This window comes from Rhopalosiphum padi, chromosome 1, assembly GCF_020882245.1.
Source record: "Rhopalosiphum padi isolate XX-2018 chromosome 1, ASM2088224v1, whole genome shotgun sequence".
Taxonomy (NCBI): Eukaryota; Metazoa; Arthropoda; class Insecta; order Hemiptera; family Aphididae; genus Rhopalosiphum; species Rhopalosiphum padi.
Window position 1 is genome coordinate 39,095,950 of NC_083597.1, and position 5,968 is coordinate 39,101,917.

The window sequence follows — 5,968 nt, forward strand, 5'->3', positions numbered from 1 at the left end:
TTTTTAAAAATATTTTTTTGAAGTAATACTTATTTGAAATCATTAAATATTACAACACAACAGTTTTTTTATATTTTTAAACAACAACACATATTATTAATTTAATATTCCAAAGCAATAAATTTATATATTTTTGAGAATTATTATGATGAATGAATTTCAAATTTGTGTTATCTAAAACTCAGTTATATCTTCAATACTTTTTGAATTAAACAAAAATAAAGTTTTAATGATTCTGTTGTCAAAATAAAGTGTTGTCAATATTTTATTATCAAACAACTGTAAAAAAATATATCCGGCCAATAATTACTAAATTATTGTCAATTTATTGTATACAATTTCACAATAAAGGTAATAGTGTAAAACATTTTTAACTGAATTAATAATTGCAATAATTCTGTGAACTTTTTCTGAAAATAAAATATTATTCCAATTATTGGCGCCTTGTAAACTTTTACACAAAATATTAATGATATTAATGTATGTCTCTAAATAACACTATTAACTGCTTAAAAGTTAGTTATTGTTAGATAAAAAACAATAATTATATTGTTAGAAACAATTGTATGATTAAGATTATTTTTATGTCTTCGAAAAATGTTTATTTATTATGTACATTATTGTACACAATCATTTTTATAAAGATTAATATAATGTATTAATTTACTTGTAAAAAAAAAGTTCTAACTGTTTGAAAGTATAAACAATAAAAAACACGTTTTTGCCTCTCTTGAAACCCTCGAAAAACTTCGCTTAGCCCCTTTTGCTTTGTAGCCGTCGATTTATAACAATTTTTCTTCTCATTTTTATCTTTCGTTAGCCAGCCGGCTTTAGGACCACAGACTTCATCATTTCCTTTGTAATGTGTAGACGGTAGTAAATTTTATCACTGGCGACCAGATGAGAATCTAAAACAGCCGTCCTTTTCGACACGGTTATAAATAACGGAGTAGGTACCGTATGTTTTCGAAGACGGTGTAGGCAGTGGCGTCGGCAGTCCCGTAAACTGCAACGGTCTTGACGGTGGAACATAGGAAACCATCGGTACTTGGAGATCAACAGATACAGCGGGATTTTTCACATACTTTCCGGCGGAACAGTGTCTATGTCTGGACTCATCTCCAAAGTCCAAGCAAATAATATTCGCAGTGTTCTTTATTACATCTACTCTACACGCAAACACACAAAAACATATTTGATGAAAACATAATTGATTTCTTTTATAGTTAAGGTTGGGTTAGGCTAGGTATCATAAAGAAGTATAGAATGTATTACTTTCTAGGGTTTCAATCCACGTCTCCGTGTTTGCGAATCAACTTTTCCGTTTTCCCTAAACAAACGAACAACCGCGTACGACTATATATACTTTATAAGTGTTTTTTTTTTATGTACAAATAATGTATTTATATATTATTGAGTTTAAATTACTTTCTTTGGAAGCAAACTTCATTTTAAGGTTGTTGAATATTATTTTCAACACGTCATTACATTTTTTTATCGTTTCAATATTACGCCCAATGTTCCCGTGCATACAGTCGATTATATCTGTATATATAAATATGACTGCTGGTTTTTTAATAATTTTTCAATCTTTTCGTTTCAATCTTGAACCGAAGACACGTAAAATTTCAACGGTCTATACGTGTATGATTTCGTTAGCATAACTGAAATTGAAATAAAAATAATTTATTACTTTGGTTATATATTCATGCATTACGATAAAAAAATATATTTTTTTGTAATGAGTAAGATCTCTAGTCATTTGTTTTTTTTTCACCAGGTCTGTTTATTTCTGTAAACTATTATTTTTTTCGCTTAATATACGATATAATATTAATATTATTATCTATCGTATAAGATAAATATCTTCAAACTCCGTGAATTATCTATTTCTCTACTTCTGCACGTTCTTAAGACTATATTACTGGATACAATATATAATATATATACAAATTAATACTCCTTGTACACCTGAGTTTTTTCATATTTTACGCATTTTTTGTATTTTTTTTTTTTTTATTCAACCCAATCAACCCAGAAATCAAACAATTGTATTATTATATTATTATCTAGGTACTATTAATATTACAGTAAGTTTATTTAATTTGAAAAATGGTTTTCTCGTAAGTTTTTATCATTATGTGGCTTAAAAGATTTTTCTTTATTACTATTTGTATACAATGGCACACCGCACGAATCACGCTTACATTCTTATATGATGATGTGTAGTCCCCTCCAAAATAGAAACGGTGAAAGGGGAGAAAACAAATTAAATAAATCCTGAGGTCTATAAGCGGCGTCAACGCCTAAGACCTTATTTCCATTTTATTTTATAGGAATACGATTAATTTATTTTGTGGTGTTTATATCTACATAAACTGTGAAATAATAAAATAAAACTCATATATAATATTCATTATTATAATATAATAAATCGTCTTTTAAAGACAATACATATTTAATGTCGACGTACAATGACCACGCAATAACAACAAACTAACAATCATATTATATTTTAATAAATTCGAATGACGAAAGCTGGTGCAGTGTTCGGCGAGTTTCAAGTTGAGTATATGGTGTGGGTGTCATCGCGCGATGAAAACATCAACCTATATTATATCTCTAACGATATTATTAATTATTATTATTGTATTTAGTTGACAGTTTGGGCGGCGCACACTGCAACTCGTCGGCAAACCGATCCTTGTCTACCGTGTTTTGTTTATTTTTTGTTGTTGTCTAAGTCTAACCAAGACGTACGACGCTATAGAAAACTCGGGTGGTGTGCAGTTGCTCCACACCACAGCAGTCTGTAGCGGTAACGACTTTACGAGGGAGATGAGCAATATTCCTACTATTCAGCAACTAAAATAAACAAGGCGCAGCCATGTTTGAACGAATTACAATATTTTATTATTATCTTCTACATAGTATCAATTAGTTTTATATTAAATTTATAACAATATTTAAACGGGTTTGAACTATTTGTATTGTTTTTTTCCGTTGATATTTTTGATAATACATAGAACATTAATTGCACACTATACGGCTTGAATCCATTATACAACAATTAATATGCTATTTATTTTATGTTTTGTAAAAATGTAGAAAATATAGTCGATATTTTGGAAAATTAACGTGAAAACATAACATATGATTTAGAAATTAAAATTTAATACTAAAAATAAATATTAAGGTCAAAAATATTTTAATTATTTAAATAATACTTTGGAAAATATTAAGAAAAAATTAATGGTATTTTTCTAAATAAAAAAATAGAATACTAGGAAGGGGCTACCATTCAAAAGTCAAAACAAAGCGTTTTACAGAAAACCAACTAGACCGATCGAGCCGGACTTATCTCATATTAAATTCATTACAGGCTAATCCAAAATCATGTAACAAGCTGGACCGAGAATTTAATAAAAACATATTATAAAAACAATTATTAAAAAAAATAATTCTCGGCTTGTTACATATTTTTGTATTAGTCTGTAATGAATTTTAAATGCGATATTTTTTATTTATTTATTTTTTTATTTTTAATATAAGTATATTTACAATCTGTAATAAAATTAAAACAATAAGTAAATTTGTTATTTTTTTTTTTTTTTTTTTTTTTTTAAATGCGATATTTTAATAATTATTTTTATGATAATATATGTTTTTATTAAATTCATAATTTATTACTTTTTATTTTACTGAGACTTATGGTTTTATAAAATACTACCAAGTAAATTATTTATGATATATTTAAGATGAAAATTATTAATAAAAATAAAAAAAAAAATACAAAAAAAATTGAAAAATACATTAAAACCTGGCCAATTGTTAATCAAAAACTGGACGATCCAATCCCGGCTAAAAATTGTCAAAATTTCAGTTCTCACATATCTATATCATATTAGTATATATATATATATACACACACACACATATATATACCATAAGTCTATAGTGTATAGGTGCACTTAAAATTGTACATTTGGAGAAACTTTAAAGTATAAAGTCTCGTACAATATTTCAACATTATACATGCTACCTTTAAGAGGCTTATTATGTTTTCCATCAATCTTTACTTTTAAATCTAACAGACAACAGCTGACATTATTTGTCCCTTTATGAAATTTTATTTATGGTATATTAATAATTATTAACAACAATTAAATATTTTTACCGAACCAAGTCCGCCAACTTATATTCTGTGTATAGTAGAGTATATAAAATTCATGTTTATCGTTTATTATATTATATATTAAAATATCTAGTAATGTCCTAATGTGAGAAATTTAATTCTGAACCGACAAAAACTGACAGGATAAAATCTTAAATCGGTGTACAATGGTTAGGAAGTTTTATTATAAGGATTTTTTTATAATATTTTAATCGAACATAACAAGTATCATATTATATTATTTCATTTTGAATTGTATAGATTTAGGTACTACGCAAATTTTGTTTTAAAACAATATAAAAAACCCAGGGAACTCACCCTGTTGCGTTATATTTATTGTACTACCACGTCATTGAGAAGGTCAGTATAATAAATGTATTAAAATTAAATTTCATGATAAATCATTCTCTACAATAAAAAGGCATTCTGAGCAGAATATCAGCCTATAATGAATATAATATTATAATACCTATTATATACATTTTTATTAATATAATAGTAATTATACTATATATAGTATCTATAGGTTGAATTAATTTTGTCAAAAACAAATGGCATAAATTAAACAGTAATCATACACTATTAATTCATCTATAATATTACTAGTTGTTTTAACTTCCAACTTACAAGTCAATATGGACGTACAATAGAATGGTGTGAATTAAAAGAATAAATTACTTAAAATTAATCTAAACATTTTGAAAATTCCATTGTGTACAGTGGCAAGTAATAATATACGTAGTAGTGAAAAGTTTATAATCCCCATGAATAATGCTTTTGAATTACAGCAAAATGATTATAAGATAGTTATTTTTTATTTAAACATACAATTTCGTTGAAATTTAAACTTAAAATGTCTGTAAGAAAAAAAAATTGTGTATAATAATTTTTTTAATTTAAAGTTTCTGTAAGATTGTGAGAACAACTTATAAAAACTTAGTACCTATACAATTTTAAAGCTTTGCTTCTAAGTTTTAAAATTTAAAAAAAATTGTAAATTTTGAACCCTAAAATAATTTTGTTATTTCGACGAATATATAGTCAAATGTTAACTTCAAACGATTATGAAAAGATAATCGTGGCATCGTGCTTATATATATTTCTAATATTTTTAAATAACTACTATAAAGAATAACACATTATTTGAAATATTTATTAAATTTTCAAGATTTTGAAAAATGATAATTTATGTATTAGTAAAATTGTTTCAAGCTTCTATTTAGTTTTTAAGTTATTTAGTTATATAACAAGATATGACTACAAGTATCGTCTGAGAAGAAAAATACTGTAGGTACATATATTCAATGTCGTCAAACTTCAATCGCAATTTTAGTACCAGCTAAAGTCTAGATCCGATTTGCTACCTACCGGAAACCATTATCGAAAATTGAAAATTGAATCATTTTTCTTTCTGTTTCAAAAGACGGTGAAACGAAAAACACACGCATCATTGATTGTAAAATCAATATGATTTTAAAAAAAAAATACGGCTGTGGCTGTATTCCGTGTACGCCGTTTTCATTGTTTGAGAATAGAAAAAAAAAAATGAAAAACTTTTAAAACACAAATCTGGACCAACGGAATTCTCACGACGTCTATACGCGGACGACCGGAGCGCCACAGCGGCGGCGACTGCGAGCAGTATATTATAGCCGCGACGTACGAGCGAAGCAGTGGTGGTCGGCCGCCGCCGCGTGTACACAACGATGACGTTGCGCGGGCGGGGTGAAGCGCGGTGGCACGGCGAAGCGGACGGAGGAAGATCGCGGCGGCCGAACGGCCACGGCGGCGTTC

At 27.5% G+C, this 5,968-nt stretch overlaps 1 long non-coding RNA gene across 4 annotated transcripts; it reads right to left on the bottom strand.

The window, feature by feature from the left end:
- Positions 1-306: 306 nt before the first annotated feature.
- LOC132932145 (uncharacterized) lies at positions 307-5,788 on the bottom strand. Of its 4 annotated transcripts, none has more exons than XR_009662821.1 (4): positions 5,543-5,788; positions 1,429-1,664; positions 1,276-1,330; positions 307-1,169 (listed from the first exon to the last, which is right to left on the bottom strand). It is a non-coding gene; the product is annotated as an uncharacterized LOC132932145 (long non-coding RNA). The 4 variants fall into 4 exon arrangements; XR_009662822.1 differs by having other exon boundaries at positions 1,276-1,356; XR_009662823.1 differs by having other exon boundaries at positions 307-1,164; positions 1,276-1,664.
- Between the last annotated feature and the right edge of the window lie 180 nt (positions 5,789-5,968).